This window comes from Marmota monax, unplaced genomic scaffold (assembly GCF_021218885.2).
Source record: "Marmota monax isolate L192 unplaced genomic scaffold, Marmota_monax_Labrador192_F-V1.1 WCK01_AAM20220418_F8-fsc00078, whole genome shotgun sequence".
Classification (NCBI taxonomy): Eukaryota; Metazoa; Chordata; class Mammalia; order Rodentia; family Sciuridae; genus Marmota; species Marmota monax.
In genome coordinates, this window is record NW_026694865.1 from 7,698,515 (window position 1) to 7,724,828 (window position 26,314).

General features: G+C 40.3%; 2 long non-coding RNA genes across 2 annotated transcripts in view; one reads left to right on the forward strand and one right to left on the reverse strand.

Moving 5' to 3' along the window:
* Positions 1 to 20,701, forward strand: part of LOC124080558 (uncharacterized) — a 47,077-nt gene extending 26,376 nt beyond the window's left edge. The window contains exons 4-6 of the long non-coding RNA XR_009225142.1: positions 1,769 to 1,872; positions 16,456 to 17,730; positions 18,400 to 20,701. This is a non-coding gene — a long non-coding RNA (uncharacterized LOC124080558). The remainder of the gene's footprint in view (positions 1 to 1,768; positions 1,873 to 16,455; positions 17,731 to 18,399) is intronic.
* LOC124080559 (uncharacterized) overlaps positions 3,137 to 26,314 on the reverse strand; it is a 34,037-nt gene continuing 10,859 nt past the window's right edge. Inside the window, exons 2-4 of the long non-coding RNA XR_006847742.2 lie at positions 13,903 to 13,941; positions 13,180 to 13,256; positions 3,137 to 10,754 (exon numbers count right to left, since the gene is read on the reverse strand). This is a non-coding gene — a long non-coding RNA (uncharacterized LOC124080559). The remainder of the gene's footprint in view (positions 10,755 to 13,179; positions 13,257 to 13,902; positions 13,942 to 26,314) is intronic.

Here is a 26,314-nt window from a genome sequence, read left to right on the forward strand (position 1 = left end):
GCTAGAGAGAAGTAAGGAATTTTTAAAAGTGAGGGGGTGTGGAGCTGATGAACATAGAAAGGAGAACAGTGGAGTTGAGGAAGGAGATCAAGGGCAGGGGATGAGAAAGGGGAAGAAGAAGGGAATGAAATCGACCAAACCATATTTTGTGCCTGAATGACTATGTCACAATGAATTTCACTTTTACGTATAACTAACACACCAACTTAAAAAAAAAAAAAGAAAGAAAAGGTGGGTGAAAAAGAGTTTGGTTCTAGTTGTGTTTTGCAGCTAGACTAAGTGTGGAACAGGGGAGTAGAGAATTCAGGGCTGCTGGATCTCTGCCTGAGCCAGTAGATGGAAAGTGATGGTGTGGCAGATGAGGGGAGGCCAGGTTTAGGGGCAGCAGTTGTAATATTCCACTTGGGGCATACTGGTTATTGTAGAATGGGGAATATTTCTGTGCTGGGAAGAAGTCATTTATGTAAGGGTCTTGGCATATAGTGTGCACCCAATGGTAGCTGTAATTAATAACATCCCAGGACACACAGAAAGTGACAGTAATGAGAACTGAGGCAGGTCTCAAGAACATGGGTCCCGGAGATAGTTGTATCATAGGAATCTAGAGCTCAGAAGAAGGACTGGGGTGGGAGATTTGCTCTTGGGAAGCATCAGTCCCCGGGCTGTACTTAAAGCCAGAGGACCAGGTATGCCCATTTTCTGGATAACTGAGGCTCAGAACAATGAAACAAGTTACTTGCTATGGGCTGAACCAATTCTTTTTTTTTTTTAATACTTATTGTTTAGTTATAGGTGAACACAATGTCTTTATTTTACTTTGCGTGGTGCTGAGGATCAAGCCCAGTGCCTCACGTATGCTAGGTGAGTGCTCTACTTCTGAGCCACAACCGCAGCCCACTGAGCTAGTCCCTTAAGCCTGGTCTTTGGTTACTAGTGTTCCTACTCTGCTTCACCAGGCTGAAGATCACTAGCGTGGTGGGTAAGCCCCTCATATAAGGACCATTGCAAAGGGGAACTGTTTGAGAAGCAGCCCCACTTTATGACTGGCCCAGAAAGAAGAAGTACTTATACAATGTTTCCTTCTGTGTTAACAAGAGGGACAACTTTCTCCCAGTTCAGATCTCTGTGTGCCTGTGGCGCCCACGGGCATCTCACATTCAGTTCAGGGTGGAAACTGAACAGCTCCAGCCACAACGCACTCTAGGCAGAGGTTACTGCACAAGGTGGTAATTTACCTGCTCAGCCAGCAATGTTCTCATATATGATCGCTCATATTGATGCGAAACCTCAAACACTGTTTACCAGAAACACAAGGGTGGTTAGTAATTTTGTCTCAGACATGGATGGCAGGAGCAGTCGTGACCATCATGACTGACTGGGCCTCAGTTTCCTTATCTCTTAACCAAACAGTTTCACCAGGGGAGAGGAACATCCCTGAGGCTCTAAAATGAGGTTTTACTTTTCCCTGAACTTGCGTCATCTTGTGTGGATGCCCAGCAATTCTGGGGAAGGTCATCAGCCAAGGAATGGAAAGTTTTGGGCATCAGGGTTTCTGTTCCTGGCTTGCTGCTCTGCTCCAAAGCAAATCTTTCCATATTTTGGGGCTTCCATCTGTTTAAAACCCTGAATAAGGGAAAACTTTTAGAAGTGGCTGGAGAGATGAATTTCATGATTACAGCACACTCAAAATACAACACAAAAAGCCCCAACAATCCTTTACTTGAATCACCATAGAAAAAGCATTTCTCAAATATTTTGTGTTATGCAGACCTTGAGCATTTGCATAAACATAAAATGTGATACATCACATCACATTTGGAGGCAGGAGACCTGGCCCCAGTCTTGTGCTGCCACTTTCTAGATATGACCCAGGTAAGTGACCCAGGTAAGTTACACCAGGTGCCTACTCTGTGCCAGGTGCTTTACAGAAATGATCTCTTCCTAGTACGATAATCATTTCCCCTTTTAGAAATGAGCACTCTTGGGTGCAGGTCCCTAGCTAGCATGTGTCAGGTCTGGGATTCAAACCTAGGCTACTTAGATGATTTCACAATCCCTTTTCTACAAATTGTGCTTCCCCTCACCTCTTCTAGAAGTGGTAAACCCTAACCCTAACCTCTAACATTTTCTCTGAGGACAAAGTGCATGTGAAGTATCTGGGAAATAATAGGTGCTCAATACACACTAGTTTCTTCTTATTTGAGAGCTAAAGGAGATAATATAGGCTGATAGCTCCAAAAAGATGATTTCCATTCTTTCACTCCTTTGCCTTTCTTCACATATTCTCACCAGCATTAGAGCTATTGAGAAATACCTGGCAGGAAATACCCCCAAACCCTTGCTCCCAGAGTCTACTCTGACTCCAGTAAGCTATAGCCATTTAGCTTTCCTCTCCTCCCCTCTACAGGCTGAGCTCCACCCTCTGTGTGCAGTCTGCACAGGGGTTTCTGCTGCTCCGAGGAGCTCTCCCTATCTGCTAAGCACTCCCCTTACATCAGCCACTGCAGCCAGTACATGGCTTGCATTTTCTTGTTTCATCCTTGGCACAAACCCTTGAGGAAGACATACTGGCAGCAAGGACATACTGGCATCTTAGAGAGGGGAAGTCACTTTCCTAAGGTCATACAATTCACCAGTAGCAAAGTCAGGATTAGAAATCTGTTCTGCCTTGCTCCAAAATTCTCCATGCCTCTTAGAACTGAAAATTTCCCATCTGCTCCCAGTTGTCTTCTTTACTCTCCTAACAACTTAGTAAAACAAATACAAGCCCAAAATAGATTATGTAAAAATGTAGATTCCTAGGCATTTGGGAGGACCTGGGGCTTTAAGTAAACAGCCATGGTCAAAGGGAGAATTCTGTGTGTTACATGGCAAAGGCCACGCAGATAGTCACACCCTCTGACTTAGTAATTGTACCTCTGGATTTCTGCTAAGGCTATATTTAACATAAACAAAAACCTCCACAAGTATATTTATCACAAAGTTATTTCAATATCTAAAGTTTAAAAGCAACATAACGGTCCAAAATAAAGAAATGGCTGGTAAAGTACTATACATCAGCAAGATGGAGCATTATGTAGCCATGAAAATGATAACTATTTCAACTATAGACAAATGGAGAAACATTGATGGACATAGTATATATGAATGAGTATAAAAAAGCGAAGTATTAAATACAAATGCAATATAATTGGAACTAAGCAAAGAATGTTGGCATGTGGGTTAAGTTCAGAAAGGAATTAGTGAAAATGGAAATAGTAGTGTTAGATCAATGAAATTACAGATGTTTTTATTTTTTTTAAAAGCAGTGGCTGGAATTAAAACAAACAAAAACAGTGCCTGATTGAGTTTAAAAACTCAAAGAATAAGAAAAATGCGAAGTTGAAAGTATTTCAACTCTGGTTGTAGCTCCTATTGTTTCTCTCTCTTTCTCTCTGATTACATTTTCTTGTACCCCTTTCATGCTAGTTTTAGTTAAAAGCAAAGCAAAACAATTAATTTTCTTCCTAATGGCCTGTACCCATTTCTTTCAGATCATTTGGACTCCTTTAATAAGATTTTTCTTGTTCATTACCATTTTTATTTTGAAAAGTTTTAAGCATACAAAAAAAATTCCAGAATATAATAAAATGGTCTGGTCATTTGTGTACTTTCTACTCAGTATAGAAAAATAAAACATTTAAAATACAGGAAAGGCCTCCTATGTGTACTCCAAACTGTTCCCATTCCTCCCTCTTTGTTGGTGGTTATGACTCTCCTAAATTTACTGTTCATCATGTTTTTCTACTCTCTCTCTCTCAGATTTATTCTTGTTTTGCATGATTCATTTTTTTCTATGATTTATACTATGCTCATCATTTATATTCTTTTACAACTTGCTTGTTTTATTCAATATTGTTTGGGTGAGATTGATCCATATTGATGCCAATAGTTCATCCATTTTTACTGCTGTTCACCATTCTGTTCTGTGCTTCCTCTTGGTGTCTCACCCACATATATCTTCTTAGCACTCATCCTCTCCCTCTCACAGGCCTGGCTCTACACTGCTCTTTGACAGGTGGAGATGCTCTATTGTCATCTGGGGCAGGCCCAAAAGGCTGGGATTTAACATTCCTCACCAAAGACTGGATGGGAGTTGTTGGATACATATACAGCTCCCCTGCTCCCTGGAGAAGATAATTCTGAGGCATTGCTCTACACGCTTCCTCAGGTTTTCTAGTGGGATTAAGCTCCAGTTAGTTGCCCCCCTTGGTCATTTGCTTTATAATCATCTCAGGCCAGGTTCTCTAGAAAGAGATAATCATGAAAAATACCCACCTAGTTAAAAAACAGAAATAACAACAAAGAAAAATGATTATCAATAGATAAGAAGTCCTGGTTAGGTGGTGCACACTTGTAATCTGAGCTACTTGGGAGGCTGAAACAGGAGGATTCCACGTTCAAAGCCAGCTTGGACAACTTAGTAAGATCCTGTCTCAAAATAAGAATAAAAAGGATTGGGGATTTAGTGCAGTGGTTGTATGTGCAAGGCCTTGGGTTCAATCCCTAGTACCACACATACACACACACACACACACACACACACACACGCCCACACACTCATGCACACAAGATAGGAAAAAAGAAAGCACATAGCAAAATAACAGATTAAAAGCCAACCATATCACCCGGGCGCAGTGGTGCATGCCTATAATCCCAGTGGCTCAGGAGGCTGAGGCAAGAAGATCCAAAATCAAAGTCAGCCTCAGTAAAAGCAAGGTGCTAAGCAACTCATTGAGACCCTGTCTCCAAATAAAATACAAAATAGAACTGGGGATGTGGCTCAGTGGTCTAGTGCCCCTGAGTTCAATCCCTGGTACTCCAAAAAAGCCAACCATATCAATAATCACAATAAGTGTAAATGAATTAAATTAAAGCAGATATTGCCATGTTGAATTTTTAAAAGTTCAATTATGTGTCATCTACAAGAAATCCATTTTAAACAAAAAAAACACAAATATGTTAGAAGTAAAGGGATGAGAAGATCTACAATGCTAATGCTGGTCAAAAGAAAACTGAAGTGGTTACATTAATACCAAGTAAAGAAGATTTTAGAGCAAAGAATATTACTATGGATAAAGAGGGTAATTTCATAATGACAAGGGGTCAACTCATCAAGATGACATAATAATTCTAATTATTTATACACCTCACAACTTATTCAAAATACATGAAGTTGGGGCTGGGATTATGGCTCAGTGGTAGAGCGCTTGCCTAGCACAGGCGGGACCCGGGTTTGATCCTCAGCACCACATAAAAATAAAGACATTGTGTTGTGTCCATCTACACCTAAAAAATAAATATTAAAAAAACCCAAAATACATGAATTGAAAACTGATAGAAGTACAAGGAGTTATAGAAAAATCCACAATTATAGTTTGAGATTTTAAAATTCCTCTCTAAAGAATTAATAGAACAAAAATATAGATAATCAGCCCATGAAGATCCATTCATTTGGAACAGAAGGTACAGGAATGGGGCAAGTGACAATGAGTTAAGGCTCCTGCAGGGCAAGATAATAGACCAAAACATGGAGACAGAGAAGATGAACTCACAGCCTCTGGAGAATGAGGGAAAGGAAATGTTTGGCAAACACAAAGTCCTCCTATTAATAACCATAATTAGGTCAAAGATATCCAGTTTCCATGGTCTCAGTCATCCTTTTTATTTTTATATAAGCCATCTATACATTTTTGCCACAGAACTGATCAGGAGCAGAACCTTTGGATTTGAAGTCAAGCTGAGAGAACAGCCTGTGACTAAGAGGAGACTTGCTTTTGAGTCTAGTCCTAGAGACATGTCTGAGTGACTCAAGCATAGAAGGTTGAAATATAAAGAAATGATATAATCCATCATAAATTAGGAGAATGACTAAGACCTTATCTGTCATTCACCTTCAAGGAAAATTACCATTGAGGCACATCCAGATCATCATCGTCTCTTCAGCAAATTCTAGGAACAGCAGACAACCTGTTGCATGAAGTGTGGCCATCCTGTCAACTCAAACCATTTTGAATCAGGTTCCCCAAAATGCAGGTTGGCTGGAATAAGAGTGGAGTGGGAGATCATGTTGAAGGGAGAGGGAACCAGTTAGAAAAGAGGCCCTTCTTTCAGAAGGGAGACAGAGATTCTTTAAATTTCTCCAATTTCTCCCCTTTCTGACTGTTATCCTCAATCCAGGAGCATAATCTGGTCCTGAAAAACCAATCATAGATGTGTGGACTTCTCTAGAAATGCTGAAACAAACCCTGATCAAAAGGGAATTTGGAGTCTTGAAGAAACATCAGCTTTGGAGTCTAGATGCACCTAGATTTAAATCCCAGCTCTACCACTGAGAAGTTGTATAATAGTAAGTCATTGAAATTCTCTAGAACTTGATTTTCCCTTTTGTAAAATGGGGATGATACTGATCTTGTAGGTGTGGTTGAGAGGACTAAGCCAAATCTTATACGTTAGAGTGTAATATTTCCCAGGCTATAACCTTGGGTATTTGCCCCCTAAATCTAATTTTTTTCCTGTAATTTAACTTTTTTTTTCAGTATTGGAGATTGAGTCTAAGGCCTTTCATCACTGAAAGACACCCCCAGCCCTTTTTATTTTTTTATTTTGAGGCAGAATCTCATTAAGTTGCTAAAGCCAGCCTTCAGCTTGTGATCCTCCAGCCTTAGCCTCCCAAGTAGCTTGAATTTCAGGTGTGCACCACCATACTAGGCCATAATTTAAACATTGAACTCCTATTTTGACTCCTGGCTAGATTCAAATAACAACAACAACAACAACAAAATAGTCAATTCCAGGCAGATCCAGGCATTTGAATGTGCTTCCCGGTCATTTCAGTTTTAAGTTTGCTCAAGTCAGTCCTTCCTTTGTACCCTCCCTGGAGAGTTCTCAGCCTATGATTGCCTAATTGTCATTTCCATAGGAAGACAGACTCCTGCTCTTTTTATTCCCTAAAATATAAACCATCTTGACTAGCCTTTGGTCCAGAATATGCTGGCAGCTTCTGGAACATCCACATTCCTCATCTGTTATCTGATCATCAGGCTGAGTCTATACAAGTCCTTCTGCACCGGTCTTGTCCTTCTTGGAGACTTAGGCCCTCCTGGGCTTTGCTGTGATTTGGTAATTGCTCTCCAAACATCCTTCTATAAAATCTTGGTCTTCAGAGAGGCACTGTGGACCTTAAAGAGGTGGAGCCTAGTGGGAGGTCCTTAGGTCCTTGGATGTGTGTCCTTGAAGGGGATTGTGAGACTTTAGTCTCTCCATCTCCCTCTGTTCCAGGCTTGGAATGGGATGGCTTGCTCTGACACATACCCCTGCCATGATGTGCTGTCCTTATCAAAGTCCCAAAGCAATGGTGCTGCCTGATTTGGATCAGACCTCTAGAAATGTGAGCAAAAATTATATTCTCTTCATTTCATAGTCTATGAGCCAAAATTATATTCTCTTCATTTCATAGTCATATCCATTATTTTGTTTTGATGATGCAAAGGTGACTAATATTGTACTGTCTTCAAAACACTTTAAATTCACCTTTAAAAAAAATTAATAAACCAGGTGTGATGGTACACATGTGTAATCCCAGCTACTCTGGAGGCAGAGGCAAGAGGATTGTAAATTAGAGATCCCCCTTGGCAACTCTGTGAGACCACCTCTCAAAGTAAAAAACAAAAAGAGCGAGGGATATAGCTCATGATGTGCTGCATTCTGTAGGTCAGAAGATAAAAATCAAAGTACTGGCAGGGTCAAGATTCCTTGGGAGCTTGTAGGGGAGGATCCTTTCTTGTCTCTCCTGGTTTTTAGTAGCCTCAGACGTTTGTTTGTGGCAGCCCCAGACATTTGTTTGTGTTTGTTACAAAACTTGCAGTGGGGAATGAGAAAAAGATGTTTTATGCTCTAAAGTGCTTCACTAATGTAAGGGAGCTCTACTGGGTAATCTTGAGATCTGCTCAAGTCACTTCTTAAGAATAGTTTTAGTAAGATGTGATTTGTTTGCAGATGTAACTAAAAATGGGGTCAGACTGGAGGAGGATAGGCCCTCTATATATAATAGGTAGAGACTGGGCTTTTCAAACTGGATTATTGCTCTTTTATTTTCTAGAGGCACTCAGCAGTGGGCCAACAGGTATGCAAAAGCCACAGAGAGAGAAAATGAATCTTTTTTTTTTGTAGATGGACACAATACAATGCCTTTATTTTTTTGTGGTGCTGAGAATCAAACCCGGGTCCTGCAGTCCTAGGCGAGTGCTCTACCGCTGAGCCACAATTCCAGCCCCTGGCAAACTTTTTATAAGGGGACAGAAGCTAAAAATCTTAGCCTTTGCAGGTTTGATGGTTTCTGTAGCACCTATATGCACCATGGCCATGGCAGTGGGAAAGCAGCCACAACAATATCTAAGTGAGTGAGCACAGCTGCATACCAATAAAACTTTATATATGAAGCCAGGTGCTAAGCTAGATTTAGTCTGCTGGCTGGAGCTTGCTGAGTCCTTGAGCTACAGCACAAATTTTACTAGGTTTATGGGAAATGTTATTTTTGGAACCCAAGTGTTTACAAGTTCTCTTAAGGATCAACCTTTTCTTTAACATTCAACCAGTACTGTTCTATAATTACATTTTGTGCAATATGTGCAGGCACATAAGCAAGGTGACAAGTGGGTGTTGAAAGCAGCCAAGTAACAGGTGTAGTACTGGGGGGAGGAGTGCTCAGAGGGGCCCTCTCTTTTTGTAGTTTGCATGACAGCACCCTATTTACTGATGGCAGCCTTGATATATGTTAGTCAGATTTTTGTCACTTTAACAAAAATACCTGAGATAATCAACTTAATAGGAGGAAAGGTTTATTTTGGCTCATGACCAGAGATTTCAGTCCATAGTCCCTTGGCTCTGTTGCTTTCAGAACTGTGGTAAGGTTTCATGGCAGGGAGCATGTGGTAGAGTGAAGCTGCTCTCCTCATGGTGGCTGGGAAGAGGAAGAAAGAAGAGACTGAGGTCCCAATAACTCCTTTAAAGGCACGCCCCCAACCACCTAACTTCCTTCCTCTAGGCCCCACCTCCTAAATACTTCACCACTTCATGGTGGTGCCACTTTAGGAGACTGAGTGGGTCTTTGGGGGACATTCAAGATCCAAACTCTAGAACATGCACCACTCTCCCATCTCACCTAATTCTAAAAGCTTTGCCTCCTTCTCAGGATTCTGGGTGCCAGGTTTCTATTTCCAGGTGATGTGTAGCTTGTTTGCCAGGTGATGGTCTCTTCCTTCCTGTTGGTCACTGCTGGGCTTCTAGAAAATTCTTCCCCTTTTCCCACAAGGGTAGACTCAGACCTCTCTGACTCTAGGGCATTTCTCAGACAAGGCAAGCAGGGGTACAAGACCTGGCTGAGGCTTTAGGCAAACAAGCCTTTTGAGTTACAGCTCAAAAGCAGAAACTTTCACATCCGACACCAGCAATTTCTGTCCCCATGTGTCCTGACAGAAGCTAGTCTTTTAGGCGATTCATCAGTCACCATATCTGGCCAGAATTTGGCTCACTTCCCTGCTTCAGACTTCCCTTTCTAAGCAGAAGCTTCACACCTAATGACCCAAATGACTCTGCAACCCTAAGCTTTTCATCAAATGAGGATTTTAATGGAAGCAAATGCACAACTACTTACACTTTGAAAAAAAAATGCAAAACTTAGAATTATTTATCCATTTTTTCAGGGTAACTTTGAGACCATAACCCCAGGCTCCTCAGTGCAAGGTCCTGGGCTCTGTCATTAGAGGTCCTTCATTAGAAACTTTGAGAAGCCCTGAATCAAGTACTTTCCTCCTATTTAGCATGGATGCACAGACTTCTTAGAAAGCACACATCTAGCATCAAACACGATTGCCTGTAGCTAGTTTAAATGAGTTTCCCTTCTCTTTTTGAAACTCCGTCCTCATTTTCTCACTGACAGGTTTGGCTCACTGCTTTGAGGCGGCTAGGTTTAGAAAACTCTTAACTCCCTGCCATGTCTGCATGTTGGATCTCCTGAAAATGCCAGGGCTTATTTTCTCTTGGAAAGTCTGGACCTTAGAAGCCCAATATCTGATTTGTTCATTCGGGTCTTTGATATCGCACACCCAGAGCTCACCTTGCCCCTGCATGAAGCAGTCCTCGTTCTGCCTTCCCCAGGGAGGGAGGCTGCATCCTCAGAGGAAGGGACTGCATCCTCAGACAGCAGGGACATCTGACCTCAACATCATTTCTCTCTCTCTCTCTCTCTCTCTCTCTCTCTCCAACCCCTGAACACAGAGAGACTTTCTTGTCCCTGATTTGTCTGTTCCAAGTTGCTTTGATATTTTCCAACTGAATGTTGCCTTATTAATGTACAGTAAAAATGGAGGCATTCCAGTCTTAGGGTAACTTTTTTTTTTCTTGAACAAAACATATAACAGACAAGGTTTTAGTATTAGAGGAATTTTTTTTCTTTTCTTTTTTTTTTAAGGTGGGGAAGGCATTGGGTCCTCTGAATTCCACCTTAAGATCCTTTACTGACCCCAGGGTAACCAAATCTTCTGCCCTGAACTTCCCAGCTGATATGGCATTGACAGGCAGGAATAAACACAGAGGCTGCATCGCCCTTAGATCAGGGCAGTTGATGGCCTTGTCTTGTTTCCTCTGCTTTATAGGATCCTCTGCTCAGGTCTTCCTCTAGCTGGGCCCCTCCTCGTGGAGTGAGAACAAGCAGCCTAGGAAGAGTCAAGGAGAGATCAAACTTTAGGACCCCGGGGCTCTTGAATTCTTGGCTTTCAGGGTTCCAAACCCCTTCCAGGGCTTTTTATGAAGTCTTCCCTAAATTCATCCTCCCCAAGGTGGGCCATGCATCTGATTTGCACACTTTCAAGAGGTAGCCAAAGACAGTCCTTTGATGGTGGGGACACATGAATGAAGCTTGGACAAGGTTGTCAGGCACACATGCATTCAAGGTTCTTTGTAATAAGAACCAGAAATAAGAACCAGGGGTATACAGGGAAGCATTAGGAGCTGTGGGCCAGGGAGTGCCCATTTAAACTCTTGGCCGACCTCCTGCAAATGTCATGGGTGGCCTGCCAAAGGAAAAACAGATGGGAAGTATCCAGAGAAAATATAAGAATTGTGAAGTCAAGACGTTTGCTAGAGTTTCTGTTTTGGTGGGGAGATGTGTCTCCCAAACTATTGCATTGATAAAGTTTAGTTTCTATTTCATCTTAAAATTTAAATAAAATATTGGTGATTCCATAAACCAAAGTATCTGTTTTTAAAATGGTGATAATAGGTCCTCTTGTTATTGTGAGAATGAGAATGTGCAGTGTCTAGTGGAGGGAGGCACTTAATACATGTTGATGGGATTGTTCTTTTCTTATTTTCCTCCAGCTGGTCCCTAAGATAATGTTTAAAGCTTAGCTTTTGCCTCCACTTGTCCTGAACTGTCTAGTGTGATATAGATAATAAAAAACAGATACTGAGATGTTTTTAAATGTCAAGTTAAAACAAGTTAATAATTGCTCTCCCATAATAAGAGAGCCAACTGTAGTCCAGGATCAAAAGCATTTTTTTTTCTATTTTGGAGCTGCCAAAATTCTCTTCAGGGTGCATGTGAGGCAAATGTAAGGATGCACTGAGAATCTGAATGGCATCATTGTCACAGCCCATGCTAGACCCTGGCTGGGGGTATCTATTCAGTTTGATGAGGACGTGATTTAATACAGTTTTGTCTGAAAAAAAAAAGGAAGGGCTGAGAAACCAAGAGGATGAGCCAGGCAATCTGCTTAAATATCAAAACATGTTATAGTCTGTGGATAGTCCTCCAACACCAGGGAGGCTGTAAGGGATGTGGCTAGTGCTAGAAGTCCCAGTCATCATCCCTTACACGTGTATAGCTCTTTCTCTGCTGTTTGCAAAAGGCTGCCACAGACATGAGTTCACATTGTCCTGCTATGGAGACAGAGTGGTGCTTGTCCACACAGAGCACCCAGAGCCAAAAAACCTCACATTTCCCCCATCTCCCATTTTGAGAGCATTTAGAGGGAATGACATTGGCTTTGTGGGTAGGGAAGAACACTGTGCTCTCAGGAAGCAGCTCATCAGTGGCCACTGGGATTCAGTGATACCACCTTCAGCAAGACCTCTAACGAGGGTATAAGCCACAGATGCTTTCAGGAAAACAAAGTGTGGCCAAGCTCATGCCTCAACCCCAAACCCCTGGGTGCAGCCCTTTCCATCAAGACCCCACTAATGGGGAGGCTGTTGTGCCTGTACTCTGTGGGCACAGGGTTGGCCTCTCCTCTGCCTGCCCAGGAGGAATGGTTGTTCCTCACCCAGGTGGGCAGTAGGAGACTTGTGGTTTGAGCCACAGATGTCTGAAAGGGATCTCTGGTCTGCGGATCTGGTTGGACAGAACAGCCCTGAGTACATGGATATATCTGAGAGCTTGGAGCCTGATGCTCAATGTTCTCGTTATGGAAAGGAAAAAGTGCTGTTTGTCAGCTTTTGCTTCTTTTTCCTATGGCTAGGAAATGCTGGCTGGGGGGAGGATTCTTCAGAAGGCCCATCAGTTCTGTGGGGCAGGAAGCACTTCAGGCTTAGTAGAGCTCAGGAACTAAGACGAGGTGTTTTCTCAAAGGGCAACATACCCTCTCCTCTGTGGTCTTTTTCAGACAATCTTGTTGTTTCCTGGTAGAGGAGAAAAGATACTGAGTACTCCTCTAAGGTGCTCATAGTTTTTAACCCTCCTGGAAGATGGAACACATCCCCAAAGGAACCCAAGAAGAGTGCAGAACCTGGGGATCTAATACCCAGAATCACTGGGCCCTGGGCTGAATCAGGTGGGCAGAGTCCACATCAGTAGGATAGAACAGGGATTCCAGAAATGTGAAGCTGAAGAGGGAGGAGGTGGATCAAGTGAGCAAGAGCCAGGCAGAGCAAAAGCCACAGGAATCAGCAGGTTCCAGGTGAAGAAGAAAGGGGGTTAAGGACTTATATTAGAAGTGACAGGGACACGTGGAGTTGGCTCTTCTATCCCTTAGGTTCATCAGAGTTAAAAGAGACAGGGAACTTCAGTTGTTTATTCCTATGAGGACAATTGTACAAATTAAACTGAAAACCACTATAGGACCCAGGAGTGGTGTCACATACCTGTAGGCCCAGTGACTTGGGAGGCTTAGACAGGAGGATTGCAAGTTTGAGGCCAGCCTGGGCAAGTTAATGAGTACCTGTATCAAAATAAAAATTTATTTTGAGGCTACTCTGGGGATATAGCTCAGTGGTAGAGTGCCCCTGGTTTCAATCTCTAATACCTTCTCCCCCGCCACCCCCTAAAAAGGAAAAACCCATAGGGTTAAAAAAAAACTTTGTCACATACTGGTGTCCATTTTTCCTTTCTAGTTGACCTCCACTGATTATCTTTTTGTATAACCTGCATCTGTTTTCTTTAATACACTGTACTGTCCTAACTCTATGCCTGACTAGGCTGTTTGTTGCCAGTGAAAATATTGCTCATTTGTTGTGAACAGGCAAATTACCTAAGAGATATAACCAGGAAAGATATGGGAAAATAGTTATCAGGGAAATGTGAATTCAAATAACAAGGAGGCATCATGGAATAGCTATGACATTATAGCAGGTTAGTAAAAATCCCAAACCAACTTACCAGTGCTGACATTGTTTTGACAAAACAGACACATCTATTGCTGGTGACATTGTAAATGGGCTGGGATGGTTAATTTTATGTGTTAATTTGACTGGACCAAGGAATCCCTCAGAGAGCTGGTAAAATTATTTATGGTTGTGTCTGTGAGGTATTCCTGGAAGAGATGAGCATTTGAATTGGAAGACTGAATAAGGAAGATCCACCCTTACCATGGTAGGTAGGCATCATCCAATCTGTTGAGGACACAGCTAGGAAAAAAAAAAGGCAGAAGAAGAGTGAATTTGCTCTCTGCTTGAACTGGGACATCATGTCTTCCCTCAGACACTAGCACTCTTGGTTCTCTGGACTTAGATTGGAACTATACCATCAACTTTCCTGGGCCTCCAGCTTGCAGATGGCAGATTGTGGGACTTCTCCAGAACAGCCAACCCCTCAGATAAACCTCTTTCTGTGTATCTCTACATTCTATTGATTCTCCATGGAGAACAGTGCCTAACACATGGACCCAAACTTTTTTGGAAAACAATGGAATTTTATATATATATATATATATATATATGCTGAGGTGAGACAGGGTGGCAAACATCAGCGTATATATACATATATATAAAATTCATTTTTTTAAAGTTGTAGTTGGACACAATACCTTTATTTTATTTATTTTTATGTGGTGCTGAGGATTGAACCTAAGGCCTCAAACGTGCTAGGCAAGCACTCTACCACTGAGCCACATCCCCAGCCCGAATAATATATATTTTAAAAAGTAGAAATACTCATGCCCTTTGACCCCCATCAACCCTACTTTGCAGAGCTGAACTAAACAAAATGATACTAATGAAGAAAAGAGCTACATGCATAAAGATACCCTAACCCAGGAATTTTTAACTGTGAAAAGGCTGGAAATAGCTTATCTATCTTACAATGGGAGATACTAAAGGCGATCACACTCATGACAGATGGGAATTATGATGATGAAAACAGTTTGGCAAAAGGACATGCTTATAACACAATACTTAGAAGAACACAAAACTTATCATGACTACACCATAAAATCACATAAATGTATGAATGTATTAAAAAAACTCAGAGAAAGGAAAATTAGAACTTATCAGGCTCTTGCTGTTTTTAGAATGTTGCTGATGTAAAAAAAAAAAATAGAAAAAAATGCTATCCTTCCTTTGCAACCCCTGATTCAACTTATCACTACCTGTTCTGTAGTCCTTAGAATGTCATGCCTTGAGGATTATCTTTTTTTTTTTTTAAAGATAGAGAGAGAGAGATGAGAGAGAGAGATGAGAGAGAGAGAATTTTTTTAATATTTATTTTTCAGTTTTCGGTGGACACAACATCTTTATTTTTATGTGATGCTGAGGATCGAACCCAGTGCCCCGTGCATGCCAGGCGAGCGTATTACCTCTTGAGCTACATCCCCAGGTCAAGGGTTATCATTTGTGTACTAGTTCTGGTTCCCTTTCGAGCATAAACTCTTCAAGAGCAAGGACTGTTTTACTTGCTTTTGTCTCACCTCAGCATTTGTATTTACTGGAACATAGTAAATGTTCAACAATTATTTGTAAAGCAAATTAACCACTCCTGAGGATTATGTTAGGCTTAAAAATAAAACTCAACATGTTATTCTCTCTATCCTCTTATCTTCTGGCAAAGAGCGCTTAGATAAATAGATATCTAAATTATCTTTAAAGCCTTCCTGGGAAGGAAAATCTACATTAAGAAAGCTAGCAGAGTACAGTTGCAGTCCTGCAGATGACACTTGAAAATTGACTGAGACTTTTGCTTTGCTTCCTAATGCAATAAATGCTTAAAAGTTGAAGCCATGCTGATGTTTGCTACTAAGTCAGCTGAATCCTGGCGAGAAGGAAAACTATTCACCACTCCTATTGGCAGTCCCAAAGCTGCTATGCTTAAGTCAGGGCCTGTGTTTTATGAGTTTAAATGTCAGAGCTGGTTAGGAGACAGGAAATGTGATAACACAGTATGAACTTAAACCTTCCAGGAAGGGTTCAGGAACTCAATACTGAACTTTAAGTACTGAGCCCTTATTGCATGCCAGATACCCTGTGCATCAACTTGTTCTCCCATTTTACAGATAAAAACTTGAAATTCAGAGAGGTCATCTGACTCACTCAAGGTCAAATAGCTAGTGAGGGCTAGGTTAGGACTCCAAAGCAGCCAGGCTCCTAAGTATCTCTGCCCAGAGTGCTTTGTGAGTGTCCATAGGCATGTTTGGGTTGTGTGTCCAGGATCAAGAAGTCTCAGGTCCTTCCTTTTCCTTTTCCCTTTATTCTTACACAGAGAGACAACACCCTTTTCTGCTGCCTGCAGCTTGGAGTGTTTTCACTTGGCTTACATTTTGCCCTTGCTTTCAGCCAGGGTCCCTAGCCCATGATTTTATTCTATGCTCTTTAATCCACAGGGGTCATCAGTCATCTCCTCAATAAAATTGCACTCTTTCATCAGTGACCTCCTGAGACCTGACTTCTAAAACATGTTTTCTTTAACTGAATACAGTCTCACCTATGGGGATTAAGGTTCAGGGATTGATATGGTTTGAATATGTCCTCCCCAAAATTCAAGTGTTGCCAATGTAGTAATATTTAAAAAAATAAAAAACAAAAACCAGGACATTTAAGAGGTGATCAGGCCATCAGGTCTCCATCCTGAGAATGTGATTAGGTGCTCCTACCAAAGGGTTTGACCCTTTTGTCTTATGCCACTGAGGATACAGCTTTCTTCCCCTTCAGAGAACACAGCATCCAAGTTGCCATCTTGGAAGCAGATTCTGGTTCTCACCAGACACAGAGACTGTTGGCACCTTGATCTTGGACTTCCCAGCCTCCAGAACTGAGAGAAGTAAATTTTTTTCCTTTATAAGTTATCCAGTCTGTGGTATTCTGTTACAGCAGCATAAACAAACTAGTACAATAGCAGTTGTTTCAAATACTTGCTTTCAAAATTATACTATTTTCTTTTTTTCTTGGAAGTGAAGCTCTTTTTCAAATTCCACTTTTAAAGTTTAATATTCTTTTACTCTAGATGTGTCCCCTTTCCCCTTATTATTTCATATATTTTGTCTGTGGCACAAAGCTGACATTCTTTTCCTCTCTTAATACAAGTCATAATAGCATCTAATTAACACCCCAGCTATCCTCAGGCAGTGGTGGAAACCTTTCCATCTGGTGTCCTATTATAGCTGCCTCCCCTTTTGCTCATCTATGTTCCTCTTAGCTTTATTTTGTGCCCTTCGAATCATCTTCCTAAAACACAAAATTCCACGTTGGCCAAAAATTAGTTTAGAAAATAGATGATGCTCTGTCTTCAACTCTAAAGTCCTGCCATCCCTCTTATCCAGAGCTGACACAGTTAAACATCAAGCAGTACCATATGCTCCCGGCTGGGGAGACCTGGGTTTCATCATTCCCTCTAAAAGGTAGGTTAGTTTCCCCAGCTTCTTTATTTTTCCATTAAAAAAGGGAACTTTATCTAGGTTCAAAGGGAATTCAGACTTCTGCATTTGGAAGGGGGCAATAATTGAATGATAGATGCCTTTCTTTTTTTTAACCAATTGAGGGAAGTTGTGGAAATTGAGACTATCTTTTCTGAGTTTATTGTGCATTTTATGTATTTTAAAATATTAATTAAATATTTTAATGTATGTGTGGGTAGTTAAATATGACCAGAGATTTTAAGCCCCTCTCACTAAGAGGCAAAATCTATTTTTTCTATCCTTTGAATCTGTGTTAGCCTTGTGACTTTCTTTGAACAATATGTGCCTAAATTGACCCCCTGTGAGTTCAGGGACCCAGATCTTAAAAGAATCTATAGCTTCTGCTTTTGTTTATTGAAATTCTGTCCTGAATATGCTACACAGGAAGCCAGTGCGAGGCTGAGAGGCCACCTGGAGAACCAAGCTGCTCCAGCTGACATGCAGCACCAACTGCCAGCCATGAGTGAGACCATTTTAGATCTTCCAGCTCAGTTAAGCTCCAGCTGAAAGCAACCCGCACACATGAGCCCTGGTGAGACCAGCAGGACAAACACCCAGCCAGCGCACCCATATTGTGAGAAATAATAAATCATTTTGTTTTAAGCCATTGTCTTAGGGTTGGTTTGTTCTGCAGAATAGATAAGTGAAATAATGTGACATCCCCAAATCACTGTGTCTCCCTGTATGTGTAAGTCCATCTATTTGCATTTAAAAGAAAAAGTAGTTTCTTGGAGCTTAAAGCAATTACTTTCTTTGAATGTTCCACATAGACAGGGTGCAGAATAGAAATGGACTTTTTAAGGAGATAAATAGGGCACAGTCTGGAAATTTGCAATAGGCATATTAGGCAAGTAAAATGCCCACATATCAAAAGCATCTGCTGCCTCTTTTAGTACCTAACCAGTGGGTGAAAAGTATGCATCTTAAATCACTTTTATTATGAAATATTTTCAGCATACACAAAGAATAGAAAATAAATATCAAGTGACAGCATACCACTGCCTAGATAAGGAAAGAATATTATAGATACAATGGAAGCCCCTCCTCGAACACATTTCCTTCCTTCCCAAAGGGAACCTCTATCCCTAGATGGTATTCCCATGCATATCTATGTTTAATATATAGTTTTGCAGCTTTACAATTTTATGTGAAGTGAATCATCTGTATGTACCAACATTTTGCTTTTTTTTTTTTCTCTCAGTATCAGATTTTTGAGGTTTATCCATGTTGGTGCAGGAGGAAAAACACTGGAATCTGCTCTTGGGAAAGTGAAATGCTCACCCTCTGGGAATCAATCACAGGAATCAGGATCATCCAAGGGAACAATGGAATCATTATGACCCATTTCACACTCATTCCAGAGCAGACACAAAGTCAGCTTCCCCTTATCTCTCTCTCCCCTCCCCTTCTCTCTCCCCCTTCCTTAAATGTGTGCACATGAGCTCATTATACTGTAATGCTGTCTTACATTACAAAGCAGAAGTCAGAGTCTATATTGTATAGCTCAGTATTGTCCAACTGAAATGTAATGTGAGTCATATGTATAATTTTAAATGTCCTATTCTAAAAAGTTTTGTCATGTTCTAAAAAGTGAAAAGAAATAGATAAATGAACTTTTATATTTTTCATTTGACCCAATATGTCTAAAATATTATCCATATGTATTACACATTCAACATGTAATCAGTATAAAATTATTAATGAGATTGTTTATTTTTTCATTTGAAGTATTCAAAATCTGATATGTATCTTACTGTTATTATCCTCAAGTTAATTTGGATTAATTGCACGTCAAGAGCTCAGTAGTCTCAGGTGACTGATAGCTACAATTTTAGCACAGAGGGCCTTAAAAATCTAACCTGAAAACACACACTGCGCAGTCCTTGACATTCCAGTCTTCTCATTGGTAATTGAACATTGTGAGGAGTTCGACTCTCCTATGAGACTAGAAGGGTCTGTGCAGAGGGGTGTCCAGGGCTATTGGGATGGTTTAACTGAAGCAGCACCTGCTGGGTTGGCCAGTCTGGCAGGAGGCTCCAGTACCATCAGCCTTTACATAATCTAGGGAAGGTCACTTAACGTTCTAAGCTCTGTGGGACTCAGTTTTTCTCTATATGAAAGTGAGGGTGAGCCCCTGTGGCGCTGACTATATTGCTGGTTCCATCTTCCATTGCCAATCTGACTTGGGGTTAAGGATAGTGGCTGGTGTTCCACCGAGGGATGAGCTGCTATTTATCTTCCTAACATAGAGAACCAGAGAGCCTTTCATTGGAAACAGACTCCTATAAGATCCCAGGGAGCCTTAGTGTAAACCTTTGTTCTTTGAAGAGGACCTTGACTCTGCCCAAGGCCAGACTGGCACCATAGAAGTCCACAGTCAGAAAGAACCACAAACCAACTCCCCTGGGTGGCATGGTCTAGGCAGCGCTTTATTTAGATAATCCACATAGAGATGCCACAGTTTGGTCTGGACATATGATTATATGGTTTTCATGCCACGTAGCCTTAAAGGAAATCAAGAGTGCTGACAAAACCCTGGTTTACACCAAATTCACTGTGCCCTGACTCAGTTTCCCTTTTTATCAACAAGGTAGTATAATTAGTACTTATGATGTAGGTATAATGATTCTATCCTGGTTCCCAAGTCCCTTCTTAAAGAAACACAAAACTCTAAGGAAAGCTTTCTTCCTAACACAACAGTCAGGAGGGGCCACTTGTCAGGGCATTCAGGTCCTAGGATCCTGGCAAATTGTCATTGGAAATAAACCTGAATTAATATGGTCCTATAACTCCTTGTATTATCTTTTTAAATAGACACATACCACCTAATGACCTCCTTTCCTGATGGGCATGGTGGTATGCATCTGCAGTCCCAGCAAATCCAAGGCTGAGGCAGGAGGATCACTCGAGCCCAGGAATGTGGGGCCAGCCTGGGGAACATAGCAAGACCCTGTCTCTTAAAACAAACAAACAAAATACAAAAGTTAGTTTCTTTCTGAGAGCTCTGGAATATTTTTGGTTTGATTCTTCAGTGTCGTAAGATTTATTTTCAGGTGTTACTTTTAATTTCAAAAGCGATTTATAACTCGATTTAATTTTAAAAGTTTCATAAACACACGTGCACGCACACACACACACCCCTAGAACAAATTCATATACTACAAAAGGGTATTTAATAAAAAGTAAATGTCTACTTCATTCTAGCCAAACATCAACACGTTCCCAGTTTGCTGTGTATCATTTTAGAGCTATTCTATGCATAAAACATGTATTTTCAGACTTTATTTTTTTTAAAAAAAGATGTGCTGTTTAATTTTAAAGCTACTTTAACTCAAGACAAGGTAAAAAGGTAAGGAACTGTGGATTAAAAAAGAAAAGGGCCTGGGGTATAATTGTTTTAAATGATGTGTTGATGTGTTGAGTTTAAAAATATTTTGATGCGTTCCAATGCATGGAAAACAAGATGCTGTGAATCATTGTCTTGAATAAACTGTCCAATATGATTATATAGTTTTGTGTTCACCACGGCAGGGTCACCTTAACAAGTTTACATAATAATAAACAGAAAACAGAAAGCTACCCAATAAACCGAAGAAAGTGGAGAGGGACAGGGAGGAGCAGAAAGCTGACAGCTTCAAGAACTGCCATTTAGAGAAAAGGTGTTGAGAAGGAAGAGATGAGAAGAGGTAGGTGAGTCAAGCTCAAGGCTGGTGCTCTCTAACAGGATGCACACAACTGTATCTGCACCATCCAACATGGCAGCTGTGAGTGCTCCTGACTCTTGAGTAACTAATGTGACTGAGGGGTTGAATTTTCTGGTTTTTTAATTAATTTATTTCTTTGTGGTACTTGGATTAAACCCAGCAGCAAAAGAGGGCAAGCTATGATATGCAAATGCTTTTAAGTATTTTTTGTGGTACTTGGATTAAACCCAGGGCTTTTGTAGTACTTGGATTAAACATGCTAGGCAAGTACTCTACCACTGAGCTACATCCCAAACCTGAGAGATTGAATTTTTAATTTCATTTTGTTTTAATTAATTTAAATTTAATTGGTCATATGAGGTAGGGGTTGCCATTGTGGATAATGTTATTCTGGGCATTGCTATGTCTTTGGGAGGCATCAGTGAGCAAGGAGGATAATGAAAAGGAGAGAAGGTGAATAAAGGGTAAGTCAAAGCAGAAGAGGAAAGAAGGAAGGGACAGAGTAAGTTGCAAGCTGAGAGGCATGGATGACAGAAATGATTGTCGGAAGTGGGCCTGCTTCACTGGCAGGGAGCATCCCTCCACCTCTGGCATTATTCTGAGATCTTCTGTACAGGAAGATCTGGGCAGGCCTCCTTCAGGAAGAGCACCCACCTGCTGACTGACTCTAGGCTGTAAAAGGGAGCTGTGGTTCCCAACCCCTAGGACTTTTCCTCCTCCTAACATGTACAACAAAATCATTTAGTCCCAGAAAATTCACAGTTTCATACACCACTAGGTGTCACCATTAACCAAAATGAGTTCTTATTTTTTATTGCTTTTTAACCTGCAGAATTTGGTGAAAGTTTCTTCTTTGAGTCTGTAGTTCATCTATTCAATTTATTTAGGTAATTTCTTTCACTTTGTCACATCAAAAGCAAGGAGATTTGTATTCTGAGAACCTGCTCAACAGGGACTCTAATTTGGTTTTTCTTTCCAGTTAAAACTGTACTAAATACCACAAACATGTGCGTGCATGCACTTATTCTTTACTAAACATTTATCCTGTGCCAGGCAGGGGTCCCAGGTACCACTGAGTAAGTTTCATGCTGCACAACTCTAGGAGGGCACTGTTCACAGAGACTTCAGTGTGAATAATGTTCACTGAAGCTTCAGTAAGACACAGCTGCTTTTTTTTTTTTAATCTGCTCTGTTCTATCTCTTAGGAAATTTTGTTATTATAAAACTTTCTTTGTAACTAGAAATTTTTAGATGTACACACCACCAGTAGCTTCCCCATTCATAATTGTAAGGAAAACTTAAGTTTACTTCCTTTTCAGAAAAGAAATACCACCCCACTACACTGAGCATATTTTATGAATAAAGCTATGTACTAAACCAGCTAGAAAAATCAAGTCATGATCTTTTCCCTTGAAAAATTCAAGATGAGGCTTGGTCATACCCAAGATCCAAAATAATATCTTTAAGTTTTGCATATCTAAGCTTGACCTCTGAGGAAGAGTAGGAGGAGAGCAACTGAACATGAATTTAGGAACCATGAACTAGGGAGTCTATCCTGACTAGACTTTCTTGGGGATGTACCAGTTAGGTTTTGCTATGTAACAAACCATCCTGAAGCATAGTAACTTAAAATGACAAACATTTATTATTTTTCTTGATTCATTGAGTCATTTGGAGGGTTCTTCAGATGTGGGTTGGAGTGACAGGTCTCTGTCAGCAGCTGTTGATTTACCTCACCCATTTTCCTGGAGATTGATAAGGTGGTTGGCTGAAGAAGACTTAGCTGGGATGGTTTATCTCTGCTCCATGTGATCTCTCATGCTCTAGCAGACTAACCCAGGCTTCACATGGTGGCCTCAGGGTACAAAAAAGCAGCAAAAGAGGGCAAGCTATGATATGCAAATGCTATTAAATTTCTTCTTATGTCATACATTCTCTTGTCCCATTGGTCAAAACAAGTTACATGGCCAACCCTGGAGTCAGTGTGAAAGGTATTATCCAAGAATGTGGAGACAGGGAGGGCCAAACAAATTGGGGGCCATTGCTGCCTGCAACAATCTGCTAAAGAAAATTAATTTCTTCTTATTTTAATTTTTTCAAAATGATAATAGTATTGTCCAAACCTACTGCTTAGGGATGCAAAAAGAAAAAAACAAAAGAAACTGCTATATATCATTTAAAGAAAATGAATAATATGAACATAATTAATTTTACTTCAGTTTTCTCATTTACCTTTTTTCTATCTCCTACACAACACAGATACCCTATTCATGGGGTAAACAGCAATATCACTTAGTAGAAATATCTATCAAAATTAAAGGTAAGCATTTCAACAGAAATTTCCATTTATTTTCATAATTTTCACTTGTAAATAGGTACATCTTATGGGCTGTGTGTAAAGATACCCACCTAAGGGTATAACTAGGAAGATTATTCAGGAGTAGAGACCCCAAAATGTCCAACCACATGCTAACTTCTATAATTGCACCTATGTCTTAGACTTTTTAACATTTTTTCTGCACAAGGGATTGAACGCAGGGGTACTTAACCACTTGGGCCACATCCTCAGTCCTTTTTTATTTTTTATTTTTTGAATTTTGAGACAGGGTCTCACTAAATTGCTTAGGATCTCACTAAATTGTTGAGCCTGGCTTTGAACTCAGGAACCCCCTGCTCAGCCTCTGGAGCTGCTAGGATTACAGATGTGCACCACTGCTCCCAGCTCCTATGTGTTAGAATTTGCAGATACATTTTGCCACACAGGGTCAAAGTTGTTGGTGTAGCACTTGAAATACTTAGTCAGACAAACAGAATGAATAGGAGACTTAAAAGACCTAATCAGATAAAGAGAGTGACTAGGAGATTACAGTGTGTGTTCTCATTCCTATTTGCATGTTACTAATTATAATTGAAGATAACACCACTTCTGTGAAGTCCTACCCAATCTTACTAGAACCAAGATTACCCAAGGACAGTAATTCATTCTTAGTAATAACTTCTTTTTCCTACAATTTGTAATTGCTATCATTTAATTTAATGAATAAACATTTGCTGAGCAACTACCTATTAAGAACTGAATCAGAAATTGAGATATGGACAAAACACAGTTGGTCCTTGCTCTTCTGGAGGTCACCATCTGATGAACAGTTAAATAACAACAAAATATAAAGCAAATCTGACAGGCAATTGCTCTGGGGAGCATTGTGGGGGAATGATTTATACCAATGAGATGAACTTGAGAAAACCTTATAAAGATGATAACTTTTGCTCTGAGCTTTGAAGAATGAGAAGGATTTCTTAATGGGAAGGAGGGGTAAGAGAATTCCATGGAGAGGGAATCAAATGGTAAACAGAGGTTTAAAGTGCATAGCATGTTCAGGAAAGAGCACCCAGGGGAGTTTGAATGTAGAGTATGTTACGGGAAGTGGAAAAGGAAGTGAGGCCATCTTGTTGAGATCTTTTGAATACCATATTAAAGAGCTTACATAAGAGTCTTCAAAGACCTTTGATAAAAGCATTCTCATGATTGTTACTATTTTAGAAACGTAACTCTGAATCCCAGCGGCTCGGGAGGCTGAGAAGAAGAATCACAATTTCAAAGCCAGTCACAGCAACTTAGTGAGGCCCTAACCATCTCAGGGAGACCCTGCCTCAAAAAAAAAAAAAAAAAAAGGAGGGGGGCAAGGCATGGAGATTTGGCTCAGTGGTTAAGTGCCTCTGGGTTTAATCCCTGATACCAAAAAAAAAAAAAAAGTTACTCTGGCTTTTGGTTCCTGGCAAACTGGCAAGCCAACAGGGCTATAGGCTATTTCCCTCAATCCATTTTTTCTAATGCCTCAGAAATGGGGCAGTTAGTGGTCTGAGGCCCCAGTGTAGTAATTGTGAGACGCTTCTAGAAAGACAAGTGGTTGGGTCCCAGATATATGTGAATGTAACTGCAGACCACAGAGGGAAGAAGGCAAGTGTCACAGGTGGGAAAGCTTTAATCTGGGGCTCTTTTTCTCTCCCATATTACCATGTGCAGATTATAGGTCAGACCTATTCCACTGCAAGACAACAAAATCAGTAGTCCTGCACCAGCAGAAGATGGAGCTTGTGGGTACATTAGGGTAGGCATAATTTCTAAGTGGGATAGGAAGCAGATAACATGTGGACAGAATCTTATTCCTTCTAAAAACTGCTACTACTCAACATAGTACTGGAGGTCCTGGCCAATGTGATAAGGCAAGAAAAAGAAGCAATGAGAATAAGGATTGAAAGGAAGTAGCAAAGCTGTCATTATTCATAGATTACCTGGTCATCTATATAGAATACTTTGCAGAATTAACAGGAAAAATTTAAGAACTGATTATTCATGTTCAGCAATGATGTCAGCAACCAGATCTGCCTACAATAATCAGTAGTCTACTTCTTCAAGCAATATTCAACTGGAAAACATAAAATCAGCTAATTTTTACAAGTACCTAAAAGTCTAAAACTACAAAGTACCTAAAAGTCAACTTCACAAAATTCAAAATAAAAATTTGGAGAAAAACGATACTATCAAAGGACAAAAGACATGAATACATGCCAGGATGGTGGACAACATCTCTTAACATGTAGATACCAATTCTTCCAAAATTAACCTAAAATCTAAAACAATTTCAAGATACAAAAATGTTTTGAGGGAATGAAGAAACATTCAAAATTTATATGGAAGAAAAAAACCCAGGGTCCACAATTAGTTGTCAGTTTTGAAAAAAAGAAAGCAAGGAGGAAGTGCCCAAGTACACTTTGATACTACATAATAAAACATCATGGCACTGGGAAAGAAATAGATAAATGGAGCAAGGGTAATAAAGTACTCAGAAGTATACATGTGTGTGTGTGTGTGTTTATATGAGTGGGTGTGTATGCACCTAGTGTAAAAAAAACAAATCAATGGGAAAAGATGGGTTGCTAAGTAGACAGTATAGGAAAAACTGGCTCACTACATGAGAAAAATGATATGGGATCCCTACATAACACCATAAACTAAGATGAACTTCAGATAAATTACAGATATAAATGTGAAAAGTGTCTCTACAAAAATATACATATATACGTATATACATATAATAAAAGTGTATATATATAATATTAAGGAATTACTGATTTTGTGTGCAGTGGTAATATTGTGATTATGTATAATAAGGATTATGTTTTAATAGGGAAGTGTAGTGGTCTTCAAAGTGTGGCCCCAGATCAGCAGCATCAGCATCAACTGAAAAAGGACTGGAAATGCACATAATCAGCCCCTCCAAATCTATTGAATCAGAAGCTCTGTAGTGGGCCCAGCCATTGGTGTTTTTGTTGTTGTTGTTGTTGTTTTTTAGTTGTAGATGGACACAACATCTTTATTTTTATGTGGTGCTAAGGATCAAACCCAGTGCC